Source organism: Microcebus murinus, chromosome 9 (assembly GCF_040939455.1).
Source record: "Microcebus murinus isolate Inina chromosome 9, M.murinus_Inina_mat1.0, whole genome shotgun sequence".
Lineage (NCBI taxonomy): Eukaryota > Metazoa > Chordata > Mammalia > Primates > Cheirogaleidae > Microcebus > Microcebus murinus.
The window spans coordinates 58,593,203-58,609,655 of NC_134112.1; the positions used below are offsets into that span (position 1 = coordinate 58,593,203).

Genomic DNA, 16,453 nt, shown 5'->3' on the forward strand with positions numbered 1-16,453 from the left:
TTTGCTGGATTCAGTGGATTCTTGAGATTCATACTTTTCTAATTTATCTCTAGAGTTGTTCTTAGGGATGTGATTAACATTTCACTTTTCTAACTTGCATTCAGCCATTAATATTTTTAAATCTGTGTTAAGCTTGTAATATTCTCATGCTAAATTGCCCAGGTTAAATATTTAATATGCATGCCCATCTCATAGAGGAAAAAAAATTTTTAATGGCACTAGTCTTATATGTCCCTATGCAATTTTTTAATATATGGGTTTTTTTCTAGTCCTTACAAATTAATTTTATATGTAATTACTTGAGTATCTATCGAAATTATAATGGAAATTTATTTCACGTGCAAATACAGAGGCAAATTGTTAGGTTTAAGGCCAGGAAAATATAAAATATGAAAATTGCAGAGTAAAGAAAAAAGTAATGAACTAGGTCTGATTTCACAGTCTGACTAAATTCTCCTATGTGTCCCATGACCTTGGATGAATCACATAACTTATAAATATTAATTTCCTCATCTGAAAAAAAATGAAGAAATTAAATTTTATCTTGCATATTTAAAATGCTGATTCAAGAATTTTGTAGTACCATTTTTTTAAAATACCTTAGAAAATGTATTATAAAATACAGTAACTATATCTCCAGAGAACCATTTCACCATTTTCACATTTTTCACAGCATTGATATAATTTATATTATCAGCTTTCTAAAGTCAGTGGGTTCTAGTAGATTCACAAATTAGAAGATTACTTTGGAGGAAAAGTTCTGCCATTTTTATGACCAAGACAATGATGAATTGTTCTTCCATGGGTTTTAAAGTGGTTTGTACATAGAGAAACAATATAAAATTGAAAATTTCATTTGATATTTTTAATTTTAAAAATCGCCAGTGCTATATTACCATTTATTATACAGTTCATATATAAATAACTTTTTTGAAGATGCTTTTATGAGTTATGTTTGTCAGTGCCACTCACTAGTGAACATATAATAGATGTCACATTCCTTAAAAGTTGAGGTGAAGTTTCAAAATTAACTCACCACATTTTCCAAACTCTACTGTTATAAAAATCATGTGTAAATAATTTTCTATAACAGTGATTTTTGGGAGTGTCCAACTCTACTTTTCATCCAGTGATATTAACATAAAAAATTATGACACTAATAACGTTTTAGCAAAGGGGAGAGGATGGCCAACGCTGTCAAACTTCAGTGAAATATTTAACATATCCAATTCTTTTCATGATAAAAACCTAGTTATTTTTCTCTGATCCAACCCATTATATGATGTTTCAAAACTAGAAAAGAATTCTTTCAGTATAAACTTAAAAGACAAAATAAAAATATTTGCACAGCAAATCTTTTTCCTTTCTTACTCATTTTACTATTTTGCCACACCCACACAGTCTTAAGTTAGTGTTATTCAACAACAGAATCAAAGCTTTATTTAGAATTTTTTTTTCTTTTTTTTTTTCTTTTTTTAATTTTTTTTTTATTTTGGCATATTATGGGGGTACAGATTTTAAGGTTTCAATAAATGCCCATTTCCCCCCCTCCCCCCAAAAGTCTGAGTCTCCATCATGACCATCCCCCAGATGGTGCACATCTCACTCATTATGTATGTATATACCCTCCCCCCTCCCACCTCCCCAATACCCTATTACTGTAGCACCTTTGTGCCCACTTAGGTGCTACTCAGTTAATACCAGTTTGCTGGAGAATATATCTGGTGCTTGTTTTTCCATTCTTGGGATACTTCACTTAGTAGTATTTATTTAGAATTTTGCAGATTTTCTTCATTTAAGGTAATCATAAAGTAGGTTCTAATGGAGAGAGAAGAACCAAAGATTTAATTCTATTCACTGTCTCCCATTGTTCATTTAACAGATTCTTGTAGAGCACCTCCCTTTCATAATATTGCCCTGCACCAGGGCTACAAAGATGGAAGGAAGTATCATGGGCTTGGCTGTCAATGAGTTTACCTCTAGGAGGGGCCTCAGATATATAAACAAGTAATTGTAGCAAAATATAATGAGTCTGTAATAACCATGATGTTGGCACAAAGTTAGAAGACTGGAAGGAATGAGCAACAGAATTTTTTTTTTAAGAGACAGAGTCTTGCTAAATTACCAAGGGAGGATTAGAATTCCTGAACTCAAGCGATCCTCCTGCCTCAGCCTCCCAAGTAGCTGGGACTACAGGTGTGCACCATTGCACTAAGCTAAGCAACAGAATTTTTTCAAGTGTGTTGCTAACTATATAATTTTATTAGGCTCTTATAGGGATGATAATTTCTCTCGTTGGAAATGAGTTTACATAAAACAAAATGTAATGCTCATTAAATATTTAAAACATTTTTAAATGTTTACTTCTAATTGTGAGATAATTTAAAATCAAATGTAAACAACATTTATGTGATGTTCCATGGTTATAACAGAGGGAACAGCTCTTTGGTTCAATTCAGCAAATACTGAATGAATGTGCCAGACTTTCTGCTAATTACACTAGGGTTACTAAAATGAAGAGAAAAATGCTTCTATCCCCAAGAAGTATACAGTATAGAAATAATGAGTGACATGTTAACACATATTTATATCATTTCAATAATAAAAATATGTATTTAAGGAAGGGGCCTCAATTCTGTTGCAAGGTACATAGGGAAGGCTTCACAGAGATGATGCTGACAGAGTTTCGAATGATGAATAGGAGTTTGCTGGGTGGACAAGTGAGGAAGGCTATGGGACTAGGAAACAGCATATACGCAGGGATGGTAGTAAAAAATTCCTAGTAAAACGTTTATATGCCATCATTAATGGCATATAATGTAGTGTATATTAATATTTCACCTTCAGTGTGGGTTTATGGTGAAGTATAAAGTATAAAATGATAATAAGTGGTAAAGATTAATTATTTTAGACTTGTAACAAACATCAAAAAACAGTATATGGTCATATATCCTCAAGTTAAAAAAACAAAATTTCATCAATGCACATACCTATATCTAAAATTACTGTCCCATAAATTTTCAACCAATTTGACATAGAGGTTTACTCTGTGACTGATGTTTTCTTTACTTATATATCCCTAGAACCTAATACAGTGCTGGTCAAATAGCAGGTGCCCAGTAACTGCATGTGGCATGGATAGATGAGTGGATACTCCTAGAAATAAAGAAATGAAATTTGAATGGGCTAAATTCTGAATTCCTCTTTTATAGTATAGCCTACTCAATTCTAATTGGGCAAGGTGTCTCACAAATGAATCAAAAACAAACCAACTTTCTAGTTTCTGGATGAAATTTTAAAAACAAATCCATGTTAAAAACAAAATTTATTTTCTTTTTTTTATAGTGACTTTATATATAAATGAACCTCAAATATTAACAAAAATAATAGATGCTACATATTTAAAAGATAAATCATTGGTATTTAAAAAGTGAGCAGTCTCATTTGACATTGAGTCAGTATGAAAATATTTCAGTCAACTTTTCTAGCTCTAGGTGATCTCTAATTTAGTCAAAGAGATGTCAATGTTTGTGTAGACACAAAGAAAAATTCCCTGTACAAAAGATTGACCTAGGGTCCTATGCAAGAGAAACAAGGATGAGGTGGGGAATTTTTTCTTTCTTAGTTGGCAGTGACTCTTGGGAGGGGACAGAGAATAGGAGGAAATGAGGGCAGTGTGCCTCCGGCTGCTTTTTGACAACTAATTGAGGCAATTCCCAATGGTCCTACAATGCTCCAGAAGAAGGTTTCTCAGAAGAAATTCCCATGGTGCCCACAAACCATCTGACTTCTGATTATTAAGTATTCTACACAATTCAGCAATCATCTATAGACACCAGAGACCCTGAAAACATTCTTTAAAGTATTTTGAAAACCAAGTTTGATGTAACGTGGCTTACCCAGAAACCACAGAGTCTGAAAGATAGTTATTTATCTTACATCCTTTAGTTTAAAAAGCTTCCCTTGTTACATGATGTTTCATGTTTTTCCCCAGGCTAATTTTTGAATCAAGGCTTGTGTGGTTTTTAACATATACAAGAGGGAAGAAAGCTGACCTATCCATCAAGTGCTCCCACAGACAGAAGTTGAATTATGAGATCACTCACAGCCTGTTGGTTTTTATTTGCCCTCTTTTAATATCTATTCATTTTATTAGTGAAAGCACAAGAAAGTATCCTGAAAGAGAAACATCCTAGCATTCTCTAGCCACCGGCATTTCTCTGTTTGAACAGATAGATGTCATTGCTCTTTTAGTGGTTGCTACTTCTGTATGTGTGTTTCTGAAAGTAGGGATACAAGATTAATTTTGTTAGAACCACTTGGAGAGCTTTTTAAAAATACAGATTCCTGTGCCTCAAGATCTGCTGATTCCATATTTCTGGAAATGATTTTCAGGAATATGCATTTATATACTTCAAAAAATTATCAAAGCAACACATGTACATGCTAAAACAAAAAGGTATCAAAATATTTATAATGCATAAAATAGCTTGTGCTCTGCCCCTCCCCACCTTCTAGACCCATATCCCAGAGGCAATATATTAGTTTGTATTCTTTTAGATATTTCTTTTGGTAGCTACCTTCACAATTCTAAGGTATGTGTTTATACAGTTGTCTTGATTTAACAGTTTAGACATGACCTGTTTTTGCTTCCTTTAAGAGATAAATGAAGCTTTAGTTCTCTTATACCCCATCTGCCCTCCCAAATCCTCCCAGTAGCATTTTACAACTAATTTTAGTGAAATTTGTACAGCTTTTACATTATCATGGTTTTGCATAATTGTTCATTGAGCCTAGAATATACCATAAATTCATTATTTCCCTTAAACAGCTTTGTGGAATTTTACATTGTCTTTCTTTATTGCAAAGTCTTTCTTAAAATAATCCTATTTCCCCCACAAAAGTGCCACTGTATTAGGGATGATAGAGGATCTCCTTTTTTTCTACGCATTTTTTTTTTGTCCTCCTGCCCCTGTCTGGTGGGAAGGTTGTTCAGCTGACCCTTTCCATTGTGTCTTTCCCAAACACAGTCCACTGTTATTCCTATCCAAATCCTCTTCTGTTTTTCCACATATCCTCATTTTACTGGAGCACAGTGCCACATGTCTCATGATCCAAGATTTCCACACTTAAAAATGAAATGCTGAAAAAGCTACTTGGGAGTCGGGCATTTGTGGCAGCACTTAAAAGACTGGTCAGATTTCACTTACGGTTATGAGGCAGGGATGAAAATTGTCATCTGTCTCCTGGGGATTTTTTTCTTTCCTTTTTGGAGACACCCTCATTCTCTGGCTTGGGGTATGTGGTAGGAGTTCTGCATGCAGGTATGTGGCAGGGCAGATCAGACCAGTTGTTTCCCCATCCTTCCTGGGGTTCTGTGGAGCCACTGAGAGTCCTTGTCCATATTATCCTCCCCTCCAAGAACACATGAGAACAGGAGTCAGCAAACTTTTTCTGTGAAGGGCCAACTATTAGGAAATATTTAGGTAAAATATTTTGTCTAAATAGTAAATATTTTTAGACTTTGCAGGTCACATGGTCTCTGTCACAACTATTCAGCTCTGCCATCATGAAAGCAGCTGTGGACAACATGGAAACAAATGGGTATGGCTGTGTTCTAATAAAACTTTATTTACAAATACAGGCAGTAGCAGGTTTTGCCTTATAGGTCTTGGCTTGCCAACCCTTGCCCTAGAATATACCTTCCAGAGCGATGATACATGAGTTAACGTCCCTTTATTTCCTTTCCACGTCCTAGAATTCTCTTGAGCTGTCTCATCTTACAACAGCCCTTTCCAGGTTCTCTTCATTGCTGTGGATTTATTCAACTTTATAGTCTTTGTTAAAGAATATAGACATGTGTATTCAGTCTGTCATCTTAAACTAGAAATCTTAGAATCTGCATTGTACGCCCACTGAAGTATTAGAACTACTGCATGCAGCAGTAGCAAGAAGACTCCTTTGCCACCGTATGTATGGTTTAGCAAACCCACTCCATCCCATCCTCACCCTCTCTTAACCGAGCCTATCCTCAGAATTACTTTGAAGGAGTGTTTATGAATATCTTCGGGGTAGAATCTCTTACCCAGTAGAAAGAAATCTAATTAATCCTTGCATTTATCTTTCATATCAGTTGCAGAAAGTGGCTTCCAGAAACCAGTCTAGGACAATGATCTATGAGCAATTTCTCACTTTGGGGAGTTTTAACACTGTTTGGTGATACTCTATCCCATAGTTGTATTATTTGAAATCTTACTTACCTTTTACCTTCTAAGGAACAGGGAGAATTTACCTGAGGCCCTGCATGCTGTGTGGACAGGTGATGACCCTTTTTTGGGCAGGACAGCTATTGCTGGCCATCGGTATTGATTCTCAGGGGAATGGTTCCTTATATCCTACCACCCCAACGTTCCTTGGCCCTTCCCAACCATTCTTAGCTCCTTAGCAGTTTAATAAAATTCCATAGTTAATAAAACATTTCCTGAGGCAGAGTTATTAAAAAGCCTAAGAAGTTATTTGAAAATGTTTTCCATGTCTTGTTTTTTCACCACTTCATAATCAACTAATATCCAGAACAGGCTTCCTTCTGAATTTTGAGACACACTGTGGTAGTCTGTCCCCATGACTGCTCTCCTACCCACTGGCTGCCTTATAAAAAGTCTTAGGGAATCAGCCAGTTTTTCAACACCACCCACTCCCATAGCCAAGCATTCACATTTAGGCAGTATAAACCTTTTAGGTGGTTCTGTCAATTGCCAGAAGCAAATGAACTAATCAGAGAAATACAGTTTTTCTGCTCTTATGAAGTACCTGTTTAGCTTTCTATGGCTGCATAACAAACCATGCCAAAACTCGGTGATTTACAAGAAAAATAGATTGCTCATGATTCTGCAGTCTGCTAGTCTCACTTCAGGACTCCTCATGCTGCTGCAGTCATGTGGGCTGGGATGTTCAAGGCAGCTTTACTCCCATAGTGATGCCTCAGCTGGAATAGTTGTGACATCTGAGATCTTGCCAGGCGTCTCTCTCTCTCCACATGGTCCCAATGACAGGGGAGCTGGACCTCTTTACATGGTATCTCAGGGCTCCAAGAGAGCAAAAGGGAAGCCGTCATGCCCCTGAAGGCCTAGCCTGCAAGCTGCCCAGCATCACTTCCACCCCATCTACCGGTCAGAGCAAGTCACAGGTCAGTCCAGGTTCAAGAGGAGGGACACGAGGCTCCACCTTTTGATGTGAGAAGTAGCAAAACAGGTGTTAGTACTCTTTTATCTGGTGGAGTATTCTTCTTGCAGCTTCTTTGTTTCTGAGTTCCCTGAGTTTGTTCAATCTCCCCTAAGAAAATTACCTTTCACTTTCACAGTCACTCTGCCTTCTCACAATCTTGCTGGTACAGAAGAGTTGATAATGTTGTTCCTTCCAGTTCCCTGTGGTGCTAGTGATAAATAATAGTGAACCATAATACCACATCCAGAAATTACGAGCAGTAAAATCACCAGGTCTTTAGCTTTATCTTTCTCATAAAAAATAAATAAATAAGCGAGGTAATTATAGCAATTCAATTTTTCAAAAATGTTTAATCTAGAAAATATTCAGACTCAGATCCATGTCAGATAATTTGGTAAATAATCCCTTAGTAGAACATCATTTTGCCTGTTTAGATATTTATGAACTTTAGGTGCTATAAAACATTTTTAGTCTCTATGAAAACCAGAAAATAGAATTAAATTTCTAGCCAGCTGACCAATACTAATATCTCCAGTGGAGAAGAAATGAACTTTACTTTCTTAGCCTGTCAATATATTTACTCTTGATTCTTTCTAAACACACCTAACTTTTAAAACCCTACTTTATTTTGTTCAAACACTTAATATCTTCAATGCTAGTGACATGTCTTTCAGATCGATAACAGGACATCTCACAGTGAAGGTGAGAGCCACATTGAACATTTTCTATCCACTATTCTGCTTTTATAATGATATATAGGTGATACAGATGCTACACTTGACAAAGGACTTGATTTTGGCTACAAACCAAACACTAGAGAGGATTTAAAAAATGTTGGTGCAGTAATTCTTAAAATCATGCTGTTTCATCGGTAACTCATTTAGTTTTAAAAAGAGGCCTTTGTAACCCAAATGCTATTGTGGTGACTCTTTTTTGCTCATTTCCATCTTTTTTCTTTTTTTGTCTTTCACGGTTTTCTTTATGCCCTATTCATTTAAAATCCATTTCTGGATAAAAGCTCACTTGAAAAGGGATAACTATACAAGTCTTATCCTAGGTTCTCATTTCTGTACCAAGATTAAGAACTTTACTACCACCTTAGTACAGATATTGTAAAGTTTGCTACTTTAGTTTTTGTTCTAGTTTCAGTATTGGTTTCCATTTGGATAAGTCACGTGATAATTGAGGTATGATATTCATGACAATTTTACCTATTAAGGTGGTGAGAGTCAATGTATTTAAATATACTTTTATAGGTATTATTTTTAAGTTATTCTGAACAAGAGCTTTATATTATTTTGCAGTACAGGTTCTCTGGCCCTTCTAGGAGCTAAAGGAAAAGTAGGTGGGCCTTTACCTAGCCTAAGAGCAGAAATCAGAATGATGCTAAATGCTATAACACTAGGAGTGTTATATTAGAGTGCTTGTACTGGGTACAAAATTGGCATTTTAAAAATCTGAAAGCCTATTATTTAATGGAAATGGATTGGAAATTATGGGATTAATATTATCATTTTATACTTATTCCTTGGAGGAGGTAGTTGGCTGTGAGTATATTAGTAAAAAGTGTTTAGCTTAAGGTAGATGAAGTTAAACTAAAGATATTATTATCTAAATGTATTTAAGTTTTTATCATTTTCACTTAAGTCTGGATCCAGAATCACCAGTTGCCTTGCTTTATAAATGAGCCAAAATGATACAAATAGATGCAAAGATTTACCAGATTCTGCTATCTGGCTTGCCATATGCATTCTTATAAACAATGTCAAATCTGTTCATTTCCTACTACTCTCTCTCCCTTAACTAGTAGAGCTGAGCCTTTGGTTCATCAGAAAACAACTTGCTCTTTATAAAAAGTGTTTTTTTTAATCTGCCCCTCCCCCAGCTGATTTGTAAACTCTTGTTAATTTTGCTTCCTCTAACTCACCCTCCATGCACACATCTGACTATAAGCTCCCTGAGTTCAAGACTTGCTGTGTCTGACTTGATCACTAATAAAGGCCCAAGGCTTAGGTCACTACCAGGTATATGGCAAATATTCAGCGTCTTGATTAATCAAGTGAATGAATCTTTCTGTACAGCACTGATTTCTGGACATAGATTACTATGGAGGCATAAGATTTTCCATAATAATATGAGTCCTCTTAGAGAATTATTTAAAGCTTGTCTTAGTCTAGTTTATCCAAATATCTCATCAGATTAGTTATTATATATAAAGTACTTAGATAAGACATGACACATGGAATTTTCCAAAAATGGTAGCCATTATTAATATCTGTAAGACTGTCTTCCAATAAATTTAAGAAAGCAATGGTATTCTGAGAATGATAGAGACGTGAAAAGACCTGTAAACTCTCAGGACCTTTGGACCCTGGAAATGAAGTGATTTTACATTGAACATTTAAAGACAACTCTTGCTTCTTTAAATCATTTTAGATTTAATGGAGGTATCAGAAAATTTTCAGAATTCTAGTGCCATGTTGGCATCTCTTATTCTGTTGGAAGATTGGCAACTGAATCAGTGACATTCCACTTCTTTTGTGTTCATATACTACTGAAAATTGGGCCAGGTGTCATTTAAGTATGCCATAGGATGTTAATCTCTGTTTGCTAGACATGTTTTGGAGAAGTCAATAATTTAATCTTCATTTGTTTATTAAGAGTCCTTCATTTTTTTTTATATGATAACCCATTCCAAAAATAAAAGCATCAATCCTGAATCATAACAAATGAAAAGAAAACTCTAAAAAGGGTAAGATAGTTGCAAAATGCATGAGGCAAGGTAAATATTTCTGCTAAGAGAAATAATACTCCCAGAATTAAGTATCTATATAGAGTGGTGGTGCATATTCCTACAGGTTATCATGTGGGTTTGTAAGTGCTCAATGAATAGTTTAATTGTTGTATAGATAGGCACTTATGTATATCACAGATATGTGCAACATCAGTGGGAAGAGGCAACAAACATGTCTTTCATTTTCTTCAGCTAAGTCTTAGATCTTAGTTCATAATTATGAATCTCTTAGCATTCTCAATGAGTAGACTTCACTGAAGTCAATAGGAGATAAATTACCATGCAGACCTTTGTTTATAAGTGTAATTCTGCTGGTTTTTGCAAGCTGCCAGTGAAATTAGAAATGGAGTACGCTGGAGTCTGCAAATATCAAAACTGCTGCAGCTGCAGAAACATTATTCCTGTATCCAATGTAATTAATGTGCCTCTCACATGCTCCAGCTGAGGATTTGCATGAACTGACAAGAGCACACATGGTAAATCTTAAGTGTCATCATCTAATTTACTACTTTGTCAGAAAATCCAACTCTATAAGGTAAATTTTGCATTTCTTGTTGGTGAGAACTATAGTTAGAAAGGAAAATATTCCACCATGTATATGAGATACAGACAAAAGAAGTGGGAACTTTGTTTTGTGAAGCCAAGATTAATAACCTAAAACTGTCTTTTCCCATATCATCACCTTTATGTTCTTTTTCTCTTTGTTTTAAAGTGTTGGCTCCTGACATGTTCACTCCTCCTGCTTCCTTGTTGTTTTTCTCTCCTATTTTCGCATCTGACTAGAGGGGGGAAAAAAGAATACTGGATATATTTTCTCCTGTGTCCTCATGAGAGAATAAAAATATTTGGTATGAAAAAAGAACTTAGAGTGCCACATCTCTAAATTTAATATGAAGTGTTGAACATAATTCTAAGCATGATGATGATAGGTAAACTATGTAGCAACACTGGCATTTTCAGAGGAATCTTTTATGGACTTGAATAAGATCATGATCATGGATTGGGACATAAAGTCTTTGAAGTGTTCAAGTAATGAGGTTAAAGTAAGAGTCTATGTGTGTGAGTGTGTGTGTGTGTTGGAGCTAAAAGCATCAAGAGCTGGAGTTGCAAGTATCCATCCTGCATGCAGTGAACATTCCTGGAAAACAAGATGCCAGGATTTTTTGGTCATTGACATTTGCCTACAGGCTACATCAGTGGTGACAGGTGTAATCTCAGAATTTACAAAGTAGAACCTCAAGTACAAAGTAAAAGATATAGAATTGTTTTCAGTGGTTTTCATCAAGGTCTAAGTCCTTGAGAGGCTTTTTTTTTTTTTTAACGAAATGGAAAGGTCATTTTTTCCTTTGGAAAAAATAACCACCTGCCATTTCCTAGAGAAAAGGTGACATTTTTCTATGAAAAGGAGACATTTTGCCCAGAGGCAAGTGGAGGCAGTTTCTGGGATTGTCTGACAGTGAGTTTACATAAGAGCAGAACAAGATGCTGTGCCTCTGGCAGAAATGACATGTTCCTCCCTATTCAGAGTTGCAAATTCTGAAAAATACAAAACTGATTTTTCATGGTAATTCTCCCAGTCTCTTATTGATGTGTGCGGTGACATTATTAATTAATGTTATGAATATATGCCTTGCTGAGACAAGCGAAGGTTATACAGAGATGGCAGGCTGGGGCACCAGGGCCTGAGTCAGAAGCCCAGGGCCTGCATCTGATTTCTGTTACTGACTAATCTTGTTCTGTTTCACAATCCACAGCATCAGTATTCCCATCAACTAGTAACTATTCAAAATAAATATATCCATTTGCTCATTCATTTACTCAGCAAACTTTATACTGGGATGTCCAGTGGTGCTTTTCATAGAGTTGGCTCTAGGGCCCACAAACCTCCCTCAGGGGTACTAGGGACTCTCCTACTGCAGTCAGCTCCTCCACTCTCCCCCCAGCCTACGTAAACAGAAGCCGAAGATGGGAAAAGAGAATCTTCAGGGTATTTTTTTCTTATGTGGACTGCAGTGTTTGTGTTTGAGAGGTAATACAACCATCCCCATGAGAAAGGGAGTGATGCTTCCGAGCCCCCATCTCAATCCAAGTGAGCGGGGAAGCGCAAGGGAATCGCTCATTGAAATTGGGGTTGTCTGCAAGAAGAAAAGATGAGAGTTCGTTTTCCAAATTGGACATCTGCTCAGGCAGTGGACTCACTTCCTTGCCAATCAGAATAGGAAAGAAATGAGTTGGAGAGAGATGGCAGGATAGAGAGAGGACATAGCCATGAAGTCACAGCAATTCAGTATTTGGCATGACAAGGCTGTGTGAGTTCTCTACGGTTGAAGTGACCATAGGGAATAAATCCTGACTTGAGCCAGCTGTCTTCTATGCTCCACATGGGAGAGCTGGCTGCTGGGCAGGGAAAAATCCAGCATCAGCAGGCCGGGCAGTGCTCCACGATGGCAGGAGCTGACAGAGGAGAAAGAGGTCAAGCTTGAAGCAAATATTGCCCTGGCCTGAGGACGGATGCACAGATCCATCCCATGGAAGAGCCAGCCACTCGATAGTTGCCACTCCAGTGGCCAGTTGCTATTCACCACACAAGCAGCCATAACTAACACACACACAAAATAACGCAGTTGTAGCTAGTTAAATAAAAAAGACGTCTTCTTCTGTGCCCCTAACACACTGGAAGAACTAGACCTTAAAAAGTGAAGGAGGGGCGAGGAATGACTCAGAGGCAGACCATGTCTTTCGACCTCAGAGCTCCCAGGGTCCCATTAAAGCTCATTCAGGAGGAAGACAGAGAAGAGATTTAAATCAAGTTTGAAGTAGAGGCCGTAATGAGACTGGACTTATTATAGCCAAAAGCTACTATAAGTTAAATCTTCCACAGATATTGTGAAAGAATAGGAAAGGGGAATGAAAGTAGCAATTGGAGAAAAAAACTATTTCATATTTTTACACACACCAACCCCCAGGTGAGACTGTTCAGTAAGCACATACATGTGCATTGAATACTCACCATGCATCAGGCATCCTTTCAGGTCCTGGGGATCTAGAGATGAATAATACAGTCTTTGCTTTAAAGGAACATGCAGTCTGGTAAAGCGACAGAGGCATGTGTGCAATTTAAAATGACACCTGGAGATAAATACTAAAAGAGATGCATACAGACTGCTGAGCAAGGACAGAGGAATGAGTTTCTCATAAGAGGAGGGGTCGTGGGGAGAGGCCAGGGTACATTTCACAGAGGATGTATGATTCAAACAGAGACCTGAAGGGAGATTAAGAATTCATTAGATGTTCTAGGTAAAGAGAATCTTGCATGCAAAAGTGCAGACATCCATTTGTTCAGCAGGCACATATGGAGAATTTGCCATGAGCCAGGAGCTGTGCCAGGTAGCATCTCACCTTATAAGATGAAAGCAAGGTGTTCCTTACGTGTCTCCCAGTCTGGGGCACATGGAAAACTGTGGGCTTATCTGTTTTGCCTGAAGCCTAGGAGGCAGTAGAAAAGGAATACAGAAACAGGAGTTGAGGTGAAAGGCTGCCAGAGCTTGGTCAGGAGGGAACTATAATACATGCTTAAGAGGCATGGAGGGGCTATAAATGTAGGAAAGTGACATGATCAAACATGCAATGATCAACATGATTTTGATCAAAATGATCAAAAGACAACTGTGGAGTCAGTATAAAATATGGAAAGATTAAAACAGACAGTTGTCAAAAGAGGTTTTAAAATGTGTGGAATTGCTTCTGTTTTCCCCTCCAGACCCACCTCTTCTAGCTCTGTAGACTACACCAATGGGCTCCCTTGCCCTACAGCTTCCACTTAGGTTGGGTCAGTGGGAAGAGGCAGAAAGCGATCACACTGCAGGGCGAGAGGGAGGTCCCAGTGATTAGTGCCTTGGTTCCTTTGCTGCCAGGTTGATATATGCTGAGCACCACCTATTGGAAGTCTCTGCACTAACAACCATGGGAAGAGAGAGGGGAAATGAAAGGACAAATATCTGGACAGTGGAGTCAGTGTTCCTCCTTGTCTGAGTAGATGACAGTGGTGAAGAATCAAGTATATTGCTTGAGTATCAAGCTTGAACAACTAGGTGGACTATGGTACCTTTCATATAGAAGATGGAATGGATATTAGATTGCTTTAACCTAATTGGAATGCTTTAATAACTCTTCAGTCATAAGGAATAAGGTTAAGTTAAGCAACATGTTAACAAGGCTTACATAAAGTTTATGTTTAAAAGATTCAGCATCTATCAACTGTCTCCCATCAAAGACTCAATTCCATAGTTATATTTTCTTTGTTGAGTGTTTTCTTTTATAATTCTCTTTTTGATTCCTTTTCAGGAAGAAATGGTAGCAATAGGATTCCTTTTATTAATATTTTGCCAGCAAAGTCTATACTGTTAACAGCTTGGTGAGATGAGAGAAGGACAGAGTAAGAATATATGCCAAGGTCTGCAACACAGAGAATGCAAGGTGCTTCAGACATTGAATAGCTGACAAAAGAAAGAAGTGGCAACCTTGTTTTCCATCAAACCTAGATGGGAGAACAACCACAAATGGGGAAAACCTACAGAGAGTCAGATTTTGATTAATAATAAAAATTGAGCTTAATGGGAGAGCTATCTACAATGGAATAGGTTGTATAACTAATAATACTAATATTCATGCACAGTTTAATGGCACTGTGCCGAAATCTTAATATATAATATTTGATTTAATTTCTATAATAACCCTGTGGGATGGGTATAATTGTACTTATTTCACAAATAAAGAACTGAAGTTCAGAAAAATTAAGAAATTAGCCTAGAGTCACACCATCAGTATGCGGTAAGCCTGAGATTTAAAATCCTTCTTGACTGTTGTGCTGTACTACCTTCCAGAAAATAATCAAGTCCCCCAAACTGGAGGTTTAGCCAGAGTTAAATCACCTCTCAGGTATTCCTGCCCTGGCTAGAGGTTGAATCATAAGACTTGTGAATCATAAGACCATCTCTACAGTATGATATCATAATGCTCCTTCTTTACCTGCCTTCTCTTCCCTTTCCCCCAGGCTTCTAAAGTGTGTGTATGTGTGTGTGTGTGTGTGTGTGTGTATGACATTTAATCTGTAAAACGAATTCCGTATTTTTTATTAATGAAAAAAGTTCTAGATAAGAGACAATAATCCTTTCCCTCTTCACTGTCTGTATATCTAAACACTCTGGTTAGTTAAAAAGAAAATTTCAAGATCAATACAAAGAATATATAGAAATTTTATATTCATATGGGTTTTTTTTTCCTTGCTATACATCCCAGTTTTTTTTTTTCTTTCCCCAACCCTCATTGATTTCAGGGGAAACAAAGCCAGTAAATATATCCAGAAGTCATTTCACATTTTTTTGTATCAATAAATCGGTATATTTTGTTGTTAGGAAGTACTAAGTTAAAGGTTTTTCAGAGCTTCTCCAAACAAGAAAAACTATGAAGTCATTTTTATGTCACTTAGATAACCAAATCATCTAAACACAGAACTTTAGAGTTGTAGGAAGATTTCACATGATCATTGAGGTTAAAATGAAACTATATTCTGGGGAGGGGGGAGGACTATGGCCATATAAAATAGACCTAACAATTTAGACTAAACATAATGAAGTAGGATTCCAGGGGTTGTCTCTGAGGCTCCTAATTTCAAATTGTCTCCCCCAGGTAAGTACTTTGGAACCTTCATTTAGTTTCAAACATGCAACAGATAAAGGAATGTAGTGTTACCTAGGAAGTGATCCCAAGAGGGTTGAGGTTTTGTCAAGATAATGTGGAATGTAGAAACATCTTTGAAGTTTTTATGCTAATCTAAACATATTTTGTATTTTTTACTTGAAGGATAAAATAGCTGAGATGCTGAAATAAGGAATGAGATTTTCAGGTTTCATGAGAAAAATTAATTACAAAGAGAGATTCCTTATAGTTCAATACTGAGAATTTGTATTATGTTCTGTTCGTGTCTAAGATTCAATTATGTGTTTGATATTCTTGCCCAGTAAAGCTCTGGAGTCATAGAATAGAATAAAGAAGAGAGTGACTAGAAAAATATTTGAAAACTGCAAAACACTTTTGAAATGTCAGTTTTTTTGGTATTTTTACATGCTGAAATATTTGCATATGCCACTTTCCCCATTTTAACTTACTATGCTGATGTGCATTCTTATCTTATCCCCTCTGGGTGTTGCCAATCTGTCTAATTAGATTATAGACTCATTAGGTGGATGCCAATGGCTAATTCTGTGTTTAGTACAGAAACAGTACACTGTTGGTATTTAATCATTCATATTCTCCTGTTTTCCTCGGCGGGGTATAATAATACATCTTCTGAAAGCTCAGTAGAGTGAAAATTCCCCTGCAGAGGGTGAGAAAAAGGCAAGAAGAACAAAGGAATTTTTATTCAACACTCAGAAG

General features: G+C 36.7%; 1 protein-coding gene across 4 annotated transcripts in view; it reads left to right on the forward strand.

The window, feature by feature from the left end:
• MAGI2 (membrane associated guanylate kinase, WW and PDZ domain containing 2) overlaps window positions 1–16,453 on the forward strand; it is a 1,296,878-nt gene that overhangs the window by 999,763 nt on the left and 280,662 nt on the right. The window lies entirely within an intron of this gene.